The sequence below is a fragment of the Cynocephalus volans genome, chromosome 9 (genome assembly GCF_027409185.1).
Source record: "Cynocephalus volans isolate mCynVol1 chromosome 9, mCynVol1.pri, whole genome shotgun sequence".
NCBI classification, from domain to species: Eukaryota; Metazoa; Chordata; class Mammalia; order Dermoptera; family Cynocephalidae; genus Cynocephalus; species Cynocephalus volans.
Genome location: NC_084468.1, coordinates 127,753,861 through 127,777,790, shown reverse-complemented (window position 1 = coordinate 127,777,790; position 23,930 = coordinate 127,753,861).

Genomic DNA, 23,930 nt, shown 5'->3' with positions numbered 1-23,930 from the left:
CATTGTTTTTGTTTGTTTGTTTTAGGAATGTGTTGCTTAATTTTTATATTTTAGTGAATTCTTAAAATTTCCTTCTATTATTGATTTCTAATTTCATTCTGTTGTGGTTGGAGATGATACTTTATATGAATTCAGTTCTTTTAAATTTATCAAGGCTCATTTTATATTAAACCGAAGATCTAACCTGGAGAATGTTTCATGTACACATGAGAAGAATATGTGTTCAGTTGCTGTTTGATGGAGTGTTCTATAGATCTTGGTTACATGTAGTTGGCTTATGATGTTATTCAAGTCGTTGGTTTCACTGTTAATCTTTTGTCTAGTCGTTCTATTATTGAAAGTGGAGTATTGAAGTCCACAAAGATTATTGTTGAATTGTCTATTTCTCTCTTTCATCCTGTCAGGTGTTGCTTCATGTATTTTGTTACTCTGTTTTTAGGTGCATATGTGTTTATAAGTATAAGTTCTTAATGAATTGACCCTTTTATTTTCATAAAATGTCCTTTGTCTCTAATAACAATTTTGTCTTATATTTTGTCTGATATTAGTATAACTATTCCAGCTGTCTTTTGATTACTGTTTGGATGACATCTTATTTTCCATCCTTTTACTTTCAACTTAGCTGTGTCTTGAATCTTGTGTGTCTCTTACAGATTGCATATAGTTGCATTTTTTTTTTAAAAAAGAAAATCTGGAGGAGTTTCAAGATGGCGGCGGCTGCGGCGGCTGGCGCGGAGTAGCTGAGGTGGAAAAGGTGGCCACTGGGCCTCAGGCAGCCGGGAATCTTGTGGACCTTCCTCTGGCCATCTCTTAAGGGAGGACTGCTGCTGCTGGCCGGTCGTGGGGGCTCAACGCCACTTTGCCCCCGGCAGGAGAGGCTGCCTCATTTACAGGCAACAGCTTTGAAGTGTGGAGCAGGAAAAGAACTGATTCTTAGCTGCAAAAGTGAGTCTTGAAACAGGGAACACGGCGCCAGGGCTGCTGTGGATGCAGCCAGGATCCCGGAGGCTGGGGCCGCACTGAAGGCGGCCAGCTGCCCTATTCAGGATCCGAGGTTTCAGGCCGGCATTAAAGAAGATTCCTGGGAGCGCCCGAGCGGCGCCGCGACTGAACAGCCCGAGGCGGCAGCGCCGAGAACACGGAAGGCAACAAACCAGAGACAGAGCGAGCGCCCGACCTGGCACAGCACTGTGAGTGATCCCTGGCACAGCTCTGTTCGGGGGGTGGATGCCCACGCGGCTTCCGCCTGCACCACCAGGCCACTCATTGCCCCGGTGCTGCCTCCATTTTCCCAGGTGCGGGCAGCTCCGCCCTGCTCGGCCATCACTGAGCCCATTTGCTTGGCCTGGCGCGGGGCTTTCCGGACCCTGCGGGCCGACCTCCTCTCCCACTCCCTCCACGGTTCTCTGGCAGGGCTGGGGGTGTGGGGCGTCCCGACCAGTTTTGGGAGGGCTAGGAAGTACGGGCGGGCCGACTGTCACTCCACCACACCCTGGACTCCGGCCCCGGTAAACTTCCTGTTACTGGGAGGCAGATACCATCTCTGCGACCACCAGTTTGGAAAAAAGCCTAACGAATTTCTGGTTGGGAATAGTGCAGTAGGAGAGTTCCCAGGTCCGCTTGAACCTGCCGGAGAGCAGGCTGCAGGCGGGCACTAGACTCGGTTTATACCGGGGGGATACAAAGGTGAACAAGACCCGAGAAAGATCTACACAGTGCTACAAAGGCACCCAGAGAGACCGGTCGTCTGTGCCTAGCAGAAACCTGGTAGACTTCCTGGGCGTGGCGGTGCTGAGCAGGGTCTTGAAGGCCCAGCTGATAGACGAGGGGTGCAGAAGACACGCCCCAGCCCAGCACAGTGTGCACAGAGGGGGGAGACGTGCGGCCAGGGAGGCGGAGTCTCGACAGAAACCACACACCCGGTGGGGTCGCCACTGCACGATCTAACAGCCTGGGCCAGAGCACACGGAACGGGGAGAAGTCCTGTACAGAAAGTGAAAGCTCAACAGAGATCACACACCCTGTGGTACGTGATCCACCAGCCCAGCAGAGTACAAGCTGACCAGAAAGGTGGATCCCCGGAGAAGCCCAAGACCCGAGGCAACCACACACACAAGACACTAGAGGCCAACTGAGCAGTCACGGCGGGAGCCATACCAAATTGGCAACCACAGCAACATCCTAGTTAGTCATTAGTCTTAAACCGGTGGACTGTGAAACCCCCTGCAACAATGAATAAACACCAAAAAAAAGACACCAGAAATACAAAAAATCAAGAAAGTACACCACCAAAAGTTAATAAATCTCATACTCTAGATCCTATAGAACAAGAAGCCCTTGAAATAACTGACAAGGAATTTCGAGTGATAATTCTAAGGAAACTGAATGAGATACAAGAAAACTCAGCTAGACATCATGATGAAATGAGGAAAAGTATACAGGATCTGAAAGAGGAAATATACAAGGAAATCAATGCCCTGAAAAAAAATGTAGCAGAACTTGCTGAACTGAAGAAGTTATTCAGCGAAATAAAAAACACAACGGAGAGTTTAACCAGCAGGCTTGTCGAAGTTGAAGAGAGAACCTCTGAACTTGAAGATGGGCTGTTTGAAATAACACAAGCAGACAAAAAGAAAGAAAAAAGAATCAAGGACATGGAAGAAAATCTGAGAGAGATATCAGACAACCTCAAGCGCTCAAATATCCGAGTCATGGGTATTCCAGAAGGGGAGGAAAATGGAGATTCCATTGAAAACATATTCAACAAAATAGTGGCAGAAAACTTCCCAGGTATAGGAAAAATCACAGATCTTCAGATCCAGGAAGCTCAACGATCTCCAAACGTATTCAACCCAAAAAGGCCTTCTCCAAGACATGTCATAGTCAAATTGGCAAAACTCAGAGACAAAGAGAGAATCTTAAAAGCTGCAAGAGAGAAGCGTCAAATCACCTATAAGGGAGCCCCAATCAGGTTAACATCAGACTTTTCATCACAAACCCTAAAAGCTAGAAAGGAATGGGATGATATTTTCAAAATACTAAAAGACAAAGATTGCCAGCCAAGAATACTCTACCCTGCAAGGCTATCCTTCCGAAATGAGGGGCAAATAGTATATTTCTCAGACAAACAAAAACTGCGGGAGTTCACTACCACAAGACCACCCTTACAAGAAATCCTCAAGGGAGTACTGGGTTTGGTTCCTGAAAAATAACTACCACTGCCATAAAAACCTAAGAAAAATCTAAACCCACTAGTACAATAAAAATGGCATTCATGAAGAGAAAACAAGCTAACAAAAACACTATCTACAACCTAAGGAACCAACAAACAAAGAAACCAAACAGTAAATCAGAAAGCAAGGAACAAAAGACACCTAAGACAACCAAACAACCAATAAAATGCTAGGAATAAATCAACACCTTTCAATAACAACTCTTAATGTTAAAGGCTTAAATTCCCCAATTAAAAGACACAGACTGGCTGACTGGATCAAAAAGCAGGACCCAACTATATGCTGCCTACAAGAGACCCACCTCACCCATAAAGATTCACACAGACTAAGAGTGAAAGGATGGAAAAAGATTTACCATGCAAACAGAAAAGAAAAACGAGCTGGAGTGGCTATTCTTATATCTGACAAAATAGACTTTAAACTAAAAACCATAAAAAGAGACAATGAGGGACACTACTTAATGATAAAAGGACTGATCCATCAAGAAGACATAACAATCATAAATATGTACGCACCCAATGTTGGAGCAGCCAGATTTATAAAACAAACTCTATTAGACCTAAAGAAGGAAATAGACACTAATACCATAATAGCAGGGGACCTGAACACTCCACTGTCAATATTAGACAGATCATCTAGGCAAAGAATCAGTAGAGAAACACAAGATCTAAACAAGACTCTAGACCAATTGGAATTGGCAGATATCTACAGAACATTCCACCCAACAACCTCAGAATATTCATTCTTCTCATCAGCACATGGATCATTCTCCAGGATAGATCACATATTAGGTCACAAATCAAGTCTCAGTAAATTCAAAAAAATTGGAATTATCCCATGTATCTTCTCAGACCACAATGGATTAAAACTAGAAATTAATAACAAACAAAACTCTGGAAACTATACAAACACATGGAAATTAAACAGCATTCTACTTAATGACATATGGGTCCAAGAAGAAATCAAGCAGGAAATCAAAAAGTTTATTGAAACTAATGAAAACAATGATACATCATACCAAAACCTGTGGGATACTGCAAAAGCAGTATTGAGGGGAAAATTTATTGCATTAAATGCTCACTTCAGAAGAATGGAAAGATGGCAAGTGAACAACCTAACACTTCACCTTAAAGAACTAGAAAAACAAGAACAATCCAATCCTAAAGTTAGCAGACGGAAAGAAATCATTAAGATCAGAGCAGAACTGAATGAAATTGAAAACCAAAAAACAATTCAAAAGATCAACGAATCAAAAAGTTGGTTTTTTGAAAAGATAAATAAAATGGACAAACCATTAGCATGGCTAACAAAAAAAAAGAAGAGAGAAGACTCAAATAACAAAAATTAGAAATGAAAAAGGCGATATTACAACTGATTCATCTGAAATACAAGGAATCATTCGAGACTACTATAAACAACTGTACGCCAACAAATTTGAAAATCTGGAGGAAATGGATAAATTTCTGGACACACACAAGCTCCCAAAACTGAACCGTGAAGACGTAGAAAATCTGAACAGACCAATAACAATAAAGGAGATTGAAGCTGTTATCAGAAGGCTCCCAACAAAGAAAAGCCCAGGACCAGATGGATTCACAGCAGAATTTTACCAAACATTCAAAGAGGAATTGACACCGATTCTTTACAAACTATTCCAAAAGATTGAAACGGACGCAAATCTCCCAAACTCATTCTATGAAGCAAACATCATCCTGATACCAAAACCAGGTAAAGATATAACCAAAAAAGAAAACTACAGGCCGATATCCTTGATGAATATAGATGCAAAAATCCTCACTAAAATACTAGCAAACAGAATACAGCAACACATACGAAAAATTATTCATCACGATCAAGTGGGATTCATCCCAGGGATGCAAGGTTGGTTCAACATACGCAAATCAATAAATGTGATACACCATATTAATAAACTCAAACACAAGGACCATATGATCATCTCTATAGATGCTGAAAAAGCATTTGATAAAGTTCAGCACTCATTCATGACAAAGACCCTCTATAAGTTAGGTATAGAGGGAAAGTATCTCAACATAATTAAAGCCATATATGACAAACCCACTGCCAATATCATCCTGAATGGGGAAAAGCTGAAAGCTTTTCCTTTAAGAACAAGCACTAGACAAGGATGCCCACTCTCACCACTCCTATTCAACATAGTGTTGGAAGTACTAGCCAGAGCAATCAGAGAAGAGAAGGAAATAAAGGGCATCCAGATTGGAAAAGATGAAGTCAAACTGTCCCTGTTTGCAGATGACATGATCCTATATATCGAACAGCCTAAAACCTCTACAAAAAAACTGTTGGAATTGATAAATGATTTCAGCACAGTAGCAGGATACAAAATCAACCCACAAAAATCAGTAGCATTTCTTTTCTCCAATAGTGAACATGCAGAAGGAGAAATCAAGAAAGTCTGCCCATTTACAATAGCCACCAAAAAAATAAAATACTTAGGAATTGAGTTAACCAAGGAGGTGAAAAATCTCTATAATGAGAACTACAAACCACTCCTGAGAGAAATTAGAGAGGATACAAGAAGATGGAAAGATATTCCATGCTCTTGGATTGGAAGAATCAACATAGTGAAAATGTCCATACTACCCAAAGTGATATACAAATTCAATGCAATCCCCATCAAAATTCCAAAGACATTTTTCTCAGAAATGGAAAAAACTATTCAGACATTTATATGGAACAATAAAAGACCACGAATAGCCAAAGCAATGCTGAGCAAAAAAAATAAAGCTGGAGGCATAACACTACCTGACTTTAAGCTATACTACAAAGCTATAATAACCAAAACAGTATGGTACTGGCATAAAAACAGACACACTGACCAATGGAATAGAATAGAGAATCCAGAAATCAACCCACACACTTACTGCCATCTGATCTTTGACAAAGGCACCAAGCCTATTCACTGGGGAAGGGACTGCCTCTTCAGCAAGTGGTGCTGGGATAACTGGATATCGATATGCAGGAGAATGAAACTAGATCCATACCTCTCACCGTATACTAAAATCAACTCAAAATGGATTAAGGATTTAAATATACACCCTGAGACAATAAAACTTCTTAAAGAAAACATAGGGGAAACACTTCAGGAAATAGGACTGGGCACAGACTTCATGAATACGACCCCAAAAGCACGGGCAACCAAAGGAAACATAAACAAATGGGATTATATCAAACTAAAAAGCTTCTGCACAGCAAAAGAAACAATTAAAAGAGTTAAAAGACAACCAACAGAGTGGGAGAAAATATTTGCAAAATATACATCTGACAAAGGATTAATATCCAGAATATATAAGGAACTCAAACAACTTTACAAGAAGAAAACAAGCAACCCAATTAAAAAATGGGCAAAAGAGCTAAGTAGACATTTCTCTAAGGAAGATATCCAAATGGCCAACAGACATATGAAAAAATGCTCAACATCACTCAGCATCCGGGAAATGCAAATCAAAACCACATTGAGATACCATCTAACCCCAGTTAGGATGGCTAAAATCCAAAAGACTATGAACGATAAATGCTGGCGAGGCTGCGGAGAAAAAGGAACTCTCATACATTGTTGGTGGGACTGCAAAATGGTGCAGCCTCTATGGAAAATGGTATGGAGGTTCCTTAAACAATTGCAAATAGATCTACCATACGACCCAGCTATCCCACTGTTGGGAATATACCCAGAGGAATGGAAATCATCAAGTCGAAGGTATACCTGTTCCCCAATGTTCATCGCAGCACTCTTTACAATAGCCAAGAGTTGGAACCAGCCCAAATGCCCATCATCAGATGAGTGGATACGGAAAATGTGGTACATCTACACAATGGAATACTACTCAGCTATAAAAACGAATGAAATACTGCCATTTGCAACAACATGGATGGACCTTGAGAGAATTATATTAAGTGAAACAAGTCAGGCACAGAAAGAGAAATACCACATGTTCTCACTTATTGGAGGGAGCTAAAAATTAATATATAAATTCACACACACACATACACACATACACACACAAACCGGGGGGCGGGGAGGAAGAAGATATAACAACCACAATTATTTGAAGTTGATACAACAAACAAACAGAAAGGACATTGTTGGGGGGGAGGGGGGGAGGGAGAAGGGAGGGAGGTTTTGGTGATGGGGAGCATTAATCAGCTACAATGTATATCGACAAAATAAAATTTAAAAAAAAAAAAAAAAAAAAAAAAAGAAGGAATGTGGGAAGTACATGTAAAATCTGCATATTCATGAGTGTATTTTACAGCTAAAACCCCAGTACTCCTAATATCTATGGAAAATAAGAAAATTGGAATATTCGAGAATAATCATTTTATTTACTCTGGATCTGACAACACCAGCAGGCTGTTAATAAACCCCTAGCATACCAAAAAAAAAAAAAAAAAAAAAAAAAAAAAGAAAATCTATTTTCCAGTACCTGTGTTTTAATTGGAGTGTTTATCCATTTACATTCAGTGTAATCACTATTAAAGTGGACTCTAGGCCTGCTATTTTGCTATATTTTTTTATATGTCTTATGCCTTTTTTGTTTCTATGTTCCTCCATTCTTGCTTTCTTTTGTGTCAAATATTTTCAAGTGTGTCATTTTAATTCCCTTGTCATTTCTGTTACTATGTATTTTTGAGATATATCCTTAGTGGTTTCCCTGAGGATTACTATTAACATCTTAAATTGTAGCAATCTAATTCAGATTAGTACCAATTTAATTTCAATAGTATGCAAAAACTTTACTCCTGTATAACTCTGTTTTCTCTCCCCTTCTTTGTGCTGTTTTCACACAAAGTACATCTTTATGCACTGTGTGCCCGTCAACATAGATTCTATTACTTAGTGTAGTTGTCTTTTAAATTAGATAGGAGAAAAAAATTACAAACAAATACTACTTATTCTGTCTTTTATGTTCACCTAGTGCTATGGGTTAAGTGTATCCCCCAAAGGTTCATGTATTGAAATTTAACCCCCACTGTAACAATGTTAAGAGGGTAGGAAATCCTATTATGGTAATTGAGAGGTGGGCCTTCAAGAGGTGATTAGATTGTGAGGACTGCACCCTTGTGAGTGGATTGATTCATCCATGGAGTAATAGGTTGATGGTGTAATGGGTGTCAGTGGGCATGGTTCTGATGGCTTTAAAAGGAGAGCAAGGGAGGTGGTTATCTCTCTCTTGCTCAGCCATTCACCATGTGACATTCTGGGTTGCTGCAGAGAGTTGCCACCAAGGACAGGGCCCTCGCCAGATGAGTTCCCTGGACTTTGAACTTTTCAGTCTTCAGAACTGTAAGAAATAAATTTTACTTCTTTATAAATTACCCAGTTTCAGGTATTCTGTTATAAGCAACAGAAATGGAGTAATACATCTATGTAGTTACCTTTACTAGTGCTTATTTTTGTGTGTGTGGATTTAAACTACTGTCTAGTGTCCTCTAATTTTATGCAGAAGGACTCTATTTAGTGTTTCTTGTAGGGAAGGTGTCAGGTTTATTTATTGGCTTCTCATTTATTTTCTTCAGAAAGGAGACTATGTAACCATAGGAGTAATTATGAAAATCATTAGGAATGCCGGATAAAATAATAAAACAATAATTACTCTTTGCTACAAATGTATTTCACATTCTTTGGAAATAATGTAGTTCTTTTATTTTGAACGAGTTTTAAAGTTTCTCTTATTTTTAACTTAAGAAAAAGTTATTTTCTGTAAGAGCAATGGAAAAACCCTTCCTGAATGTAGCAATACTAATGATTAGATTACGAAGAACACTTTGTCTTAAATTATGAAATAAATTCTTACTGAAATCAAATCCGGATCTGTAAACTATGATGTTTGTTTAAAAAACTGAACAAATAATGGAAAGTTTAGATAATGGCACAGAACATAATTCTTGAATATTGAGTGGTAAGATTGTCTTTCATAACTTCTTTCAAAGTGTTTTATACATATTAATTTATACCTCACACATGTTTATCTGTAAATCATTTATCCACAAATGTCTGCCAGTCAATTATTTATCCCAGAAATAGGAGATGGTATTAAAGATACAACTAGTGAAGTCTGGAATCATAGTTTTCTAGCAGAAGCAAATGTTATTTCCCTTTGAATAGCCTCAGACTTTTAGAAAGAGCTGGTAGGTATTTACCTACTACCAAGTGTACTTACCCATGGACAAAGAAGAATCTAAAATAGACACGGAAAGCATGTTGAGTGGCCTTGTATCGTACCAACATGTCCATTTGCAGTGTGAGGTAATCCCACATTATTTATGATCTTGCTCGTAACAGACACTCATATTTCCTTAGCCAGGTAGGCAGGGAGTATAAGTCCACTCCTTCAGGTCGCTGAGGAACTGATTGTTGTCATAATACATCTGTTGGTAACTTTGAGACCAGAATGCATCACAGATCCTACTTAAGAGTAGAATTTTACCAAAGCCTTTCTGAGAAGTTTCTTCGTAGCCTGACTCATCAGGAAGTTTTCTTAGAAACTTAGTGGCTTTCTGTGAGGTCTGGCCACTAATGAACTACCTTCCTGTTCAGGCAGAATATTTTCCTTTAGCCAACTAAAGAAATCCCTTCTATGAAGAGTCCTCCTGCTGAGCCTTTGGAGGGTTAAGTGCCTAGTTAAGTGCCCTCCATAAGGAGAAGCTGGTATGGATTTAGTTTATTTCTTAACTCTGAGGAACCCATTTTGAAAATTGTCAGCCAAAGCAGATTAACAAAACAATTATCATAAGCTGTTTGTGGATTCCACCTGTAGTTTTCAGGGCTTGAACTCAAGGTTTGCTATCTTGGATGTGACACATTTAAATAGAAAAGAGTAAAATTACCTATTTTGAGTAATCTTCACACTTTATGAAAATCCGTTCTGAAGCTAACCCAATGTGATTTTTCAGGGGAAGTCTTACTTATGGAGGAGCTGTTTTTCTCAGGGTCTCTCCATCTGGCAGGTTACATGACGTCTCCTTTATTTCCTTCTTCCACTAGGTGGCAGGACTTTTAAGCAATGTTGCAAATGTGTCCCAGAGAAGTTAGAATTTTCAACGTTTGACTCAGGTCAAGAGGTTTAACTTTCTTCTCTTTCTGGGTCTCGGTGATTACCTTGCCCACATTCCTTCTCATAATACAGTTTGTCTTTCCAGGCAAACAATGCACTAAGAATGAGTTTTTACTTTTGGCATCATGTCCTAATTGCAGATATGATTTTAATCACAAATCTTTCACTGAAACATCTGTGGTTTCTTGTTTTCAGGAGAAAAGAGGGGTATACTGTAGACACTGGAATGACAAAAGATAGAATCTTTAATTTCCATCTAAAATGGCAAGGGAGAAAGATGAACTGTTGGTGCTGGTGGGAGAGGGCTGGAGGGTTTGGACCTGAATAGAAACATAAAAAGAAGTAAAAAGAATGCATTAAGGTGTGGCAAATACTACAAATCTAGGAGAAAGTCAATTGCTTCCTTGAATTCAGATCTTACAGCTCACTGGGTCCAAATTATGTTTTGCTAAATTTTCATCACATAATAATGGCCTTTTGGGCTCTAGATTCAATGTGAATGGCATTTGGGGTGATCCTGGCTAATTGAAAAATTAGTCAAGATGCTTTTAAAATCATGTCATCAAATACAAGTGGAAAATATTTTCCCAGCTATCTGAAAATAAACTGGTGACAAAAGAAAAGGTCAAATTGCCATAAATCCTTTTGGGTTTTGTTATGGACAGATGTGAATAGCATCACACACTCTCAGATAACTGGAGCTTGAGTTACATGAAATAAGCCCTTGAAATTAAGTTGATGGGTGGTCTTTAGTTTGTTACTCTGGCACTTGGGTACCAGTACTTGATATTCATGATTAAATCCAAGGAGGAAAATGTTTGAAATTACAACCTCCTTTTGTGTTTGGAGAAGAATCTAGTTTCAGACAAACTTCATTTAACCAACATGTTCTAACCTTTCTTAACGGAGAAGAGGTAGAATTCCAAGTACTATTAAATGTTTCCCTTTGGTTCACTTGCTGTAGAATGTGACAGGTTTGCAGATGTATTTTCAATACAATAATAAAGAGTCCGTTTCTCTCTCTCTCAATACAAAATCTCACAGAAGTCTACATAGTGCAGATACAGCTTCTGGAAGAGTACAGCACAGAAATACCCCAAATTGATTATATTTAATCCATTGTCTCCTTGGCCACTCCTGTGAATGTCTGGCTTTCAGAGACAGGTGCTCTTATTTATAAACATGTCCTATGAAGACAGCCAAAGGTGCAGGGTGCACCTGTCAGGGTGAGCGATGAACGAGTAAATGGGTGGGATGGTGATGAGACGAAACCCGAGCTCTTCTAATCCCTGGGAGCAGGACACCTGGAAGCTCCTCCTGCCTCTTCCCTCTCACATCCCCTGGTTTTGCCAGATCTAGGAAGGTGGAGAGAAGTAAACAGTGTGTTTATGTGGATGGGGGACACATAGGACGAGGGGTTGTTTGGGGAGTTCAATCCCAGACAGGAAACTTCAGAAAGTCTGTCGTGGCTGTAAACAAAGGTACCAGGGATGATTCTTTGATTTTCCCTTCGGCGGCCTTTATACTCTAGGCATGCCTCTGACCCTGCCAGCCACGCTTCTTCCTGTCTTTTGCCTCTTGAAACTCTCTGGGTTGAAGCCAGAACTGCTAGGAAATATTATTTGAAAAGAACAACGAGTGTGAAGACTTCTCACTCTGGTGACTTTTGAAACATTGGCGTATCTTCATAAGGGAGATGTACATCGGTTTACTCACTTGTAACAAAAGAATATTCTTTTCTCCCTTATTTTGAATTTATTTTAGTACCCACCCACCAAATCCAATAGTTTGTGCTTGACAGTTTAAATAAAGTGTTACAATTACATGACTCCGTATGCACTTTGTCTTCAGAAAGAAAATTTAACTTAGATACCATTAATAAGCTAAATCTTTTCTAGGAGACAAAGCACTGATATTTTGTAGAGAAAAGGCTTTGGAATTAGACACATTTTGTTTAAATTTCTGTTTTCATATTTATTATATATGTGACTTTGGACAAGTTATTAAACTTCTTCGTACCTTGCATTACTTTTCTTTTTTTCCCATTTACCACTTCATCTTCTTTATTTTTTTGCCATATATTTCACAAATGCACTGGTATACCTGTTATCTTATTTTTTCTTTGAAGTCATTTGTATTAAAAAAATTATAATAGAAAAAAATCTTTATGTGTGTATTCACTTTTTTAAATTTAATTTTTGAATTGAAACATAATTGCTTATACATATTTATGGGGTACAGTTTACTATCAGTATTTGTGTACAGTATGTGAGGATCATATCAATTTTCTTAGCAGGTTCATCATCACAAATTGTAATTATTTGTGTCCCTTACCCAGTTACTCTCTACTCCCCTTTTCCACCCCCTTTCCCAGCTTAGTAACTACACATCTGTTTGCTCCTGAAAGTTCAACTTTTATTGTGGTCTGTCTTTCTTAGCTCCCACTTATGAGTGAGGACATGTGGTATTTCTCTTTCTGTGCCTGGCTTATTCACTTAACATAATTTTCTCCGAGCTCATCCATGTTGCTGCGAATGGCAGAATTTCGTTCTTTTCTATGTCTGAGTAGAATTGTATCGTGTATATATACCACATTTTCCTTATCCAGTTTTCCATCAATGGATTTAGGTTGGTTCCCTATCTTGGCTATGGTAAACAGAGCTGTGATGAACATGGGAGTGCAGGTATTCCTTTGACATGATGATTTCCATTCCTTTGGGTATACACCCAGAAGTGGGATTGCTGTGCCTTGGTTTTCTACCTCTGTAAAAAGGGGATATTAATATCTCTCTTTTGGTGTTGTGATGATTAGATGAGCCAATGAATATTAAACATAGCGTTTGTTCACATGCAAAGTGTGGGCTCAATGCATGCTAGCTCCTTCCGTCCACAATCAATGGTAGAATCTATTTTAAAATAAGAATTAACCATAAAGCCATGCTTCCAAAATATTATATTCTTGGTCAATTTTTAACCACTGTAGAAAAAGATTCCCTGGATGCATTTGAGCTTTCTGCTGGAAGAAACTCTCTCCTGGAAGAAACCCTGGGTAGAGAAAATAGCAGTTAAAGACAATATTTGGTGAATGGGAGACAAATAAAAACCTGAGTGGTGCTCTAATCAGGAAAAATTTTTTTTCCACTTATAGAACTCTTTCCCCCCCTTTAATACCCATCTCAAGAGATATAAGCATGTGCCTTTCTCCATACGAGAGAGACATTTTTGAAGATATTGATGTACTCCTGTTAGCTTGATAGAAGTCTAATTTCAGGGATAACAAAATCAGAATATTAAAGCTGGAAGAGACAACTCTTATTACATTGGAGGACCCAGAAGGAGTTTGAGAAGCCAGAGATGACACACAGTGAGCTCATGGCAGAACAGGGGTTAAAATCCAACTGTCTTTATGAAATTGAGCTAAGTGTCCATCAACAGATAAATAGATAAGGAAAATGTGGTGTATATGCAATGAAATGCTATTCAGCCTTAAAAAGAATGAAATTTTGTCATTTGCAGCACCATGGATGGAATTGGAGAATATTATGCTAAGTGAAATTAGTCAGGCACAGAAAGACAACTACCACATATATTCCAAATTTAGAACCTAATACAGTCAAACTCAAAGAAGAAGAGAGAAGAATGGTGTTTACAGAGGCTGGGAAGGGCGAGGCATGGGGAGAAGATGGTCAGAGGTATAGAATCTCAGACAGGACGGTTTTTTTGTTTGTTTTGTTTTGTTTTTTACTTTGAGATATATTGCACACTGTCAGGAGTATAGTAATTAATAATGTATTGTACATTTGAAAATTGCTAAAAGAATAAATTTCAAATGTTCTCACCACAAAAAACTATAAGTATTTGAGGGGATAGTTATGTTCATTAGCTTTATTTAGTTATTCTACATTGTAATCATAAATCATAACATCCCTCTGAACCTCATAAATATATAGAACTGTAATTTGTCAATTTACAATTCAAAAACTAAAAATACCCCCCCCCCCCATTGTGCACCTTAAAAAAAAAAATCCAAGTTTCTTGATTTTTTATTCAAAGCTCTATATTTCAGAAAGGGTGATTTCATCACAAGTTCTTTTGTTGTTGTTTTTTGTTTCTCTCAGTTGCTGCTCTTGGTGACTAGAAAAACAAAAGCCAGCATTAGGAAGGTGGGCTTTTTCACTTGTCTTCAAATGGCCCTCTACTGATTTGGAAGGGAGGAAGCAGGTGGACTCAGATGGGAATAAAGGAAACAATTGAGAATGGCCTTCAAGGCTGGAATTCCCACAGAAATTTCTTCTTAAGGCTAATACTGGAATACTGAATATTGAGGGTTTTTTTTTTTTTTTTTCTCTACCAGCTAATGATTAGCACAGACTGACTGATTTGGGGAGTAATTAATTAAAATAATTTATGAGAAATCAGGAGATATTTTTTAAAGCTATCTAAGGAAATATCTCGTATATGGATTTGTTTTGATTATTTCATGAAGATAAATCTTAGTGAGATTCCTCAGGCTTTATGACTATGAATTAAAATTTAACCAACCATCTCTGGCCCAAATCTTCTCTCTCACCTGTGTTCTGCCTCTTGTTCCAGGAGTAGCGTTTGCTGCCAAGCATACCGGATGGGACATCTGCATCAAGGACTGGAAAGGAGAATTTTGCCCTGAGTTTGAAGGTGTTATTTTTCCCATGGTTTGATTGGCCTGGCATTCTTTGCCTGGCATTTTTCCCCTTTCCTTTGCAAGGAAGGGGAAAGACGAGGAGCATTCGTTGCTGACGAAGTCAAGAGGGCGCTGAAGCTGCCTGGCTTTATTACTTTTGGCAGATGAATGGTGTGATGTGGTTTTACTTCCTATTTGCAGAGCCTTTCTAGAAACCTGGGCTCTGTTGTTCTTCAGCGAGTCCTCCTTGTCGGCTTATATATATTTAAAAAGAGAGTGACTCCAAAAGAAGGAAAGGAATTTTAAAAAACAGATTCTTGAAGAGGACAGAGGACTCCACATAAACGCAGTGGAATCAGAAGGAACAGAGCAGAAGACAGTGGTCACCTTGTACAGATTGCCCACCTCTCCACAGTAGACTTTGTAGAATTTGCATGCATCTTTCTTATAGCTCAATGTAGATAGTAATAATAATAGTAGTAGTGATATCAGCAACAATTACAAATGACGTGTGTGTGGTTCTTCCCAGTTGTCTGCACATGCCATTTCATTTAAAGAAGGAAGTTATGGAACACAAAACAAACATGTTGAGTATTCACATTAAAACCTCCAGAGCTTGGACCTCAGGACCATGGCCCAGTTTGGCACAAGGAGGAGACAGTGAGGCTGGCATCTGGTATATGGTTTTGAGCTCAGCTCAAGCATTAAACCCCTGAATAAGGCAGAGGCCCTTATGCCTCAGTTTTTCTCATCTTTAATAAAATAAAACTATATTAGATAATCTCTAAGAATCCTCCCAATCCTCCCAGATCTAATATTCTAATTCTATGAGCTGTTTCCCTGTATGGGGATATTTCCACTTAAACAAGGCACCGTTTGAATGTTGAAAGGCTAACTCTGCTCTTTGAGGAAGTCCCTTATTGCAGCCAGCAGTTTATTCAGAGGTTTACACTTGGTTTATAAAATCATTGTCTTTTCAAGCATGCAGCTAGCTAAAAAAATTATTGCTTTCATCACCACCATTTCTATTTTGAAATGGAAAATTCTCCCTGAAAAGATTTAAATGGGTGTGTGTATTGCTTGTATTGTGTAACTACCCCACAGTGTAAAAAGTCTAACAAAAACAAGAATCACTTACTACATGCTGTAAGCCAAGTCTTCTTGAATGTAATTCTAAGCCAGGAATATCTTCAATCTGCACACATAAATACGTGTTATTGCTTAAAAAGAAGTTTCTGTATGGCCAGGCAAATGCAGGAAAATGAAGAGTGGGTGAGCAGAAGGGGAAGGACAAGTTAGTTGTGTTTCAGCAATGATCAGACGTGTGTGTGTGTGTGTGTGTGTGTGTGTGTGTGTAAAGATGGCAATGACCAAAAGAACAAGTGTATTCAAGGAGTTAATAAATGAAATAATAGGAATCTTTCTTCTTTAACACAGCTTTATTCTTCTACACACTTGTTTGTTTTACACATACCTTAAAAGGAGTTATTAAAACCAGCGAAGCAAACTTCTAGTGGCAAGGGAGAGAGGATATATTTTTTTTAGTAGAATATCAGTTTCTGATCTTTGGGTTTCTAGACGTATTTTGCCTTATTTTCATGAAAGATTTGTAGCTTATCATCAAAAGTTATGTCTTTTTCCCATGCCCACTATGTGCTTTTGATTTATTTTAGTAGCTTTTTATTATTCATTTTATTTACTTTTTTGTGTGGCTGGCCAGTATGGGGATCCAAACCTTTGACCTTGGTGTTATAACACCACACTCTAACCAATTTATTATTCATTTTAAGGATCCTGTTTCATAAGCAAACCTTTCTAAAATAAACTTTTTATTTTGAAGTAGTTTTAGAGTTATAGAAAAGTTGCAAAGATAGTACAGAGAGTTCCTAATTGACCCTCACCCTGTTTCTCCAGCGTCAACATCCACATTACCATGGTACATTTGTCGAAATTAAGAAACTTTTGATATATTGCTATTAACTAAACTTCAGACTTTGCACAGGTTTTACCTGTTTTTCCATTTATGTTCTTCTTCTATTCCAGGATCCAGTCCAGAATCCTGCATTTCATTATCCCACTATTTTATGTAGGCAAACAGAAGGATCTGGGGGAAGACTCACAAATGGCTTGGAGAGGTATTGCCTTCTCTCTGGATTTTCCATGCTGTCCTAGAGGTAGTGTTGCATGTGACTAGCTGGACTCCACTTTTCTGTCCAAGCGCTGATTGCCCCCAGGATGGTTTTGGCTGCTCCTCCTCCGTAGTGCCATATGCAAACCTTTACTGGTGCACTCATCAAGCTGTACTGCAATCTGACTCCCAGATCGTGGAAGTCATTTGCATTCAAGCTACATCTGGGGCAGAGAAGAAACACCTCAGAGGCAGACAATGTAGTTTGTGTCACATAGCTTTAGTGGTATTGGGTAAAGGAGTCTTGAGGCCTTTGTTTATAGCAAGACAAGCTATAAGCTCCACGAGGCGAGGGATTGTGTCTGTTTTGGTCACTACAGTCTTTCCAGGCCCACTTTGTGCCTGGCCCATAGTAGGCTGTCAATAAGTATTTGTTGAATGAATGAATGTGTGAAAAGGTGAGATGCTGCAGAGCTGTAGGAACACCAGCGGAGACAGGGAACACCACAGTTGGCAAAGGAAAGGCCTTTGGCCCTCTCAGTCCCCACCCAGGCGGCCTTGGCAGTGATGGGAAGGAATGCTCTCCAGTGGGGCAGCTTGGGGTTCTTCAGCTGTTCCTAGTTGGAAGCCTCACTTCACCACATCACACCTGGCTATATTTCAAAGATTAGTGAACAGCATCTTGTCAGGTTTAATATATTGCTTTTGGGGAGTTTACCTTGATGGTGTAATCATAAATTCCCTGAGCTGCGAATTACACCTTAAGGACTTAAATGAAGTTCTAGTGAGAACTAAAGAAACAGGAATCACTGTAAAATGTAAAAAGTGCCAGTTTTGAGAGAAAACTGTAAATTTTCTAGGACATTAGGTTTCAAAAGAAGGATTACACACAGACTAAACAAAGTAGAAGTCATAAAAATTTAAAGACACCACAAAACATAACAAAAATAAGATCCTTTTTAGTTATGACAGAATTCTAAAAGGAAACTTACACCAAATTATGCCACCCAAGCAGAGCCATTAATTAACCTAATGAGAAAATATGTTCCATTTCCATGGCCAAAGCATGCCAGGAAGCCCTTGACATTTTAAAATGAGAAAGAAAAAAGAAGGAAGGAAGGAAAGAAAGAACGAGAAAAAGAAAGCAGGCGATCACACCATTCTAAAAAGATTTAAATGTTAACTTACCAGTTGAGGAGCTCTGAGGTGTTTTTGATAATATTCTCAGTATTGCCCTAGGGAAATTTTTGCGATTGTTGCATAAATAAAAGATGGATTACAGAAGCAGTACTGGGAAAAAGAAGTTGAAGTAACCATCAGGAAACTAAGGATGAGAATTTTAAGTATAAGCTTAGCTCCTGACCTTTGGGCAGAACTTCACAAGATGAACATGAGCAATGAGGAAAGATAAAGCAAGGACCTCCCTGTACCCTGTCCCCCTGAAGCCACATTGACCTGAACAAAGGCCAAAGCAAAGCATAGAGGTATAAAAATTTGTATTCAGAAAGAAAACTGTGACAACAAAAATTCCTTTACCGGGTATGACATTTAACGTCAATCTTCTTTTCTGTTTTTAAAATTCTGGGTATGGCATTCTGTTTCCTAGTAATTCTATTGGTTCCATGAGCAACGTTGCTTAAGTTACAGTCAAAGTTGTTTCCTCTCTGGATGGTCATTCTTCTATCCTCCTTCTTCCTGACCCCCACCAACACCCCAAATCTCTCTGCCTGCTCTTCGTGAGCCCTGAAGCTAGTTGGGAGCTCAGAGAGATGCCTGGGCAATTCACAGATGCTTTCTTTTTTCCTCCTGAGAAATGGAGATAATAGTATTTCCCATATAGTTCACAGAAGTTATTTCAAGGATTAGTGAGGTCATATGGGCAGAGCGCTTTGAGGTCCTCAGATGAAAAGGGCTATAGCAGTCTAACATGTTATTAGTCAGCGTTATTCAAATTGCTGTACAGCCTTGTATTAGCATAGTTATAGTCGAAAAAGTATTAGTCAGGGGGTTTATGTAGTTCTCCCCAAGATTACTTTTAAAACTGAAATTGCAAAGTGGTCCAAGTTGTGAAAGTTGAAACCAGAGGAGGCACGAAGTCTCTAGGCCTGGTTCACAGGCATCCCAGGTGGTGGTATGTGGCCTGGACAGGCTCCAGGTTCTTCCTTCTCTGGTGATCTGTGGGGTAACCTGCCATTTTGCATTTTCAGAGGTGATAGACAGTTAACAGCATTCTGGCAGTTCTGGAAATTTTGCCTCAAGGTCTGAGGTCAGAGACGTTTTTCCAGCCTATGCTGGGAAGATAGTCTGATTCTTACTAGCTTTATTGATCCTGCCAATCATGTTAGGAGGGTGGTTATCCATTTGACTTACTTCATTTGAGTAGAAGAAATTGACTCCTGAGTCCACCATTTTTCTGTGTGAGATAATACTGAGCTTCCTATGTGTCTTCCTTTAGAGAGAACCACAAAGCCACTGGAAATGCTCAAAGCTGTGCCTAGACTTCAAGAACGCCAGTGCTCCTTGGCCTGGTATCCATACCATAAGAGCCCAGCTTTCAGGATTTTGGAATTACCCAGAGATCATATTATTAAACCAAATCTTTAAATGAGGGTTGAAGGGATTAATCTATTTCAATGTGAAAAAATGCTGAGGATTTTTATTTGGAAGTTGTACCTTGATGATGAAGATAAGACATTTTGAATGGATTTAAACTTTAAACTCTATATTTGTGTTAGATACATTGAGCTTTCGGATTCTATAGCTGTTGACTATCAGATCAAAGTTTGGAAACAGTGGCTGAAATTTTTTAATTTGTCCAAGTGAGTGAATCTTGATAGTGCCTTGCTTCTCAAACTTCAGCATCCATTCGTTAGAATCTCCTGGAAGGTGCATTAAAACACAGATTGCTGGGCTTCACCCCTACTTGATCCATTAGGTCTGGAGTGGGGACTGAGAATTTGCATTTGTTAACAAATTCCCAGGTAAGGCTCATGCTGCGGGTCTGGAGACCATTCTTTGAGAACCACTGTGCTAGGATATGGGCTATAGAATCTCAAGTCTAGACCAGACTTTTACCACACAAAGTACAGTCTTGGACAAGGGCATTGACATCAACTAGAAGCTTGTTAGAAATGCAACCTTAGGCCCCAGTCCAGACCTCCTGTATCTGAATCTGCATATCACAAGATACCCAGGTGATTAGTATGGACATTAAAGTTTGAGAAGCCCCACTCTAGAGGCCGATGTATGTTTTTTGTTATCCAGCAACCTGTGAGGTGTGTGGACTCTCAGAATGGAGAGTTACCCAGGCCACGTAACTTTCAGTTTGAATACAGCTTTGACTGAATGTGGCCAAGGACCCCCTGAGGATAAGCTTAGCACAGTGCAATCTAGGGTTTTACCATCTCTCACTCATGTCTCATCAAAGAGTGAAAGAGACCCATAAGAATAGACAATTAACAAAATTAAATGGCTTAAGAACACTGGCAAACTTGCTTTTACCATAAGAACTAAAAGCACAAGGAAAGTCTCTAGCACTTCTGTAATCATGAATGATGTGACTCCTTTTTAGCCAGAATCCCATGAACCTGATGGAGCCCATGGTGTCCACATTTTGGCCTCATTGTGCAATTCTATACAGCAGAAATGTCAATGCTGCTCTTGGCAGGGCTGGCTACAGCTCTCCGTATGTAGAGGCAGGTGTTCAACATCAAATAACACTGCCCTGGACCTGAGCAACCCAGAGAAAAATGTAAATTAAACTTAAACAGTTATGATAAGAACCAGTCGACCACCCGGTCCACCCCTTTCCAACTCATTCTGCCCCACCCCCCATCTCCACCTCCCGTCATTGCTCACAGAGCTGAAACTCCTGGGAGTGTGTTTAGAATTGCAAATACTGTTTTAAAAAAAGACTCCACAACCTCAGAAACCAAGGCCCTGGACATGAAAGACTTCACCTGGAAGGATACATCAAGATATATAGTCAAGGATTTGAAGATTACAGTTTACTAAATGTGTAGATTTTTCTACTGAATCAAACATTTGGTGTGTCTTTCATTGTTTTACCTCATTGTAGAAAGTCATTCATTCAACAAGTGTATACTCAGTGCTGGGATCCATGGGGAAATACAAAAATGAAGCTTCTTGGAGAGGAAATAGGTGTGAACATTAAGTAAAAAGCTGGAGTGCAAGGTTAAGAGAGTTCAGGACCAGATGTCTTGGTCACCAGGAAACCCTATACACAACAGGATGCCAGTCTTTGAGGTGTAGGATGTGTGTGTCTCAGGAGTGTCAGGCAGAAAGTGATTGGGGTTGTGGCTGTACTGTCTGTTGATGCCATTCCATTTCAGTTTCCGATGGACACTGAAGGCCCTTACTTGGATTAGTGATCATACACCAAGGGAGTTGTGGACTGGAGGGAGAGCCTTGGAGCCAAAGCAGTTGGTATAATGGGTATGGACTGCTGTTAGCGGCTTTAAACCACCCAGGGACTTTCCCATGCACTTAAAATGAAACTCAAACTCCTTATCAGTCCCATGAGACCTTGCACAATTGTCTGTCATCTCCAACTTTATTCTTCCCTTTGCTTCCCACACTTCAGCCATTCCAACATCCTTGACCAGTCTTTTTTCCCCACCACATCTTGGTTTTGCTTTTGCCTGGGATGTCCTTCCTTCCCCAAACTCTTCATATCCTTCTCCTGGGGTTGGGGTTCTATGGTCTTCTTGTTTAAAGTAGCTCTCACACCTACCGTCTGTGTTATTATTCTGTTTACTACCTTCTTAACTGTTCTGTTTATCAATTACTATGCAATAAGTCACTCTATAACTTAGTGGTGTAATGCAAAAGCAATCATTTGATGATATCTTGCAGTTTCTTTGGGATAGGAATTGAGGAAAGCTTGGTTGGGTGGCTTCTGCTCTGTGCCTCTCCTGCCATCCTAGTCAGGAGGTGACTGGAGCTGGAACATCATGGGGCTGGAGTAGCTAGGGCAGGCTGAACATCACTCTCTCTGCACATGATCTCATGGTCTCTGCGGGTGGGTTAGTTTTAGCTTCTTCACACCACAGTGGCCTCAGGGTAGTCCAACTGATTGTCTGGTGACTGAAGGCTGCAAGAGCCAAGAGTTCCTGTGAGCAAGGTGGAAGTTTTATCACCTTTTATGACCTAGCCTTGAAAGTCATTCAGCATCATTTCTACCTTTTATTGGCCCAGATTCAAGGGTAGAGGAATAAGACTCCATATCTTGATGGGGGACGACTCTAGAAAAGCATGTGGGATGGGAGATCTTATTGCATCCAACCTCGGAAAATGTGATCTGCCACGATGCCATTTATTACAATATATAAGTACAGTGTTTATTGTTAATTTCTCTACATGTCACCCCCCTTCGAATGTATGCTCTCAGAGGGCTGGAGCCTTGCCTGTCTTGGTTATTCCTATACCACTAGACCAAAGTGGGTGTGCAATGTTGAATGAATGTCCAAATGCCAGGATAAATTGATGCTTCAACTCAATTATTTCATGGGACTAAAACACATCATTTTTGAAACAGCTTTCTCCCTTGATCCACCCACTTCTCTAAAGGATGTAGCAATAACTACACAGAAACAATAAGAAGTCTCCCCTACCCCGCCTTCCTTTTAAGTTGACATTTCTCTAATGCTATTCAGTTTCCATTTGAAGACACAAACATTCTGAGACTCTTCCTCTGCTTCTTGGTTTTCTTGCCCTAGAAGCCCATAATCTAGACCCATTTAGAGATACAGCCTCTGCTAATAAGTGCCTTCCTTTCCTCCATTCTTCTACCCAATCTAGTTTTTCCAGCAGTACTCCAAGTTCTCCAACACAGGACAGTGAGTAACACGTCAAGGGAATTCTTTGCTACAGACACCTAATTCAATGATCATGGGATGACATTATATCTAGTTAAATAGTGAGACATTTAGCCACTGTTTAGGTTTTCATCTAATTTTTCAGGTCTGGGTAAAGAACTATTTTCTGAGCATTTTTGGCTCTTTTTAAGTTTTTTTCCTCAATTAACTCAACTCTCTGCGACACATGTCACAAGTGTTTTGTTAAATTTCTTGGATAAGGCATTTGGGGACAAGTAGAACTGAGGCTGAGTAGATCTAGATAAGGTTTTTCAAGTGGACTTTTAACATTCTAGACAGTGATCTCATGAACTGCTCTTCGGGATGCTGTGAATAATGCACTTTGGGGCAGGTCTGTGGCTCACTCGGGAGAGTGCGGCTCTGATAACACCAAGGCCATGGGTTTGGATCCTATATAGGGATGGCCAGTTAGCTCACTGGCTGAGCGTGGTGCTTACAACACCAAGCCAAGGGTTAAGATCCCCTCACCGGTCATCTTTAAAAAAAAAAATGCACTTCGATGGTCTTTGTAAGGAAAATTAATGATGTGCCATCACATGGTGGTTTTCAGAAAAGGATTCCTTACAAATACTAGCATTGCTGTTTTCTTCCATAATGAACATAGAAGTAAATTGGATCATGAAGTACGTCTGGCAGTATGAAGTACTGATCTCAAGAAGCTACATATTCCTGTTTTCTTCTGTGGCAATATTCATGTGTATCTTCTCATTAGTGAATTTAACTTTATAGAAACTTGACTGAGTACATTACGTTTGGAGCAGTATGGCAATGCTACTGTTATTGGCCCAGGCTAGCTGCCTGCAAATAAACTTTTCTGAATTTGGATATATATTTTTTTGCACTGCTTCTACTTCTAGTGAAGTTTCTTACAAACAAAATAGCCAAAAGAAGAGCAACAATATTGAACTAAAGTTAAAT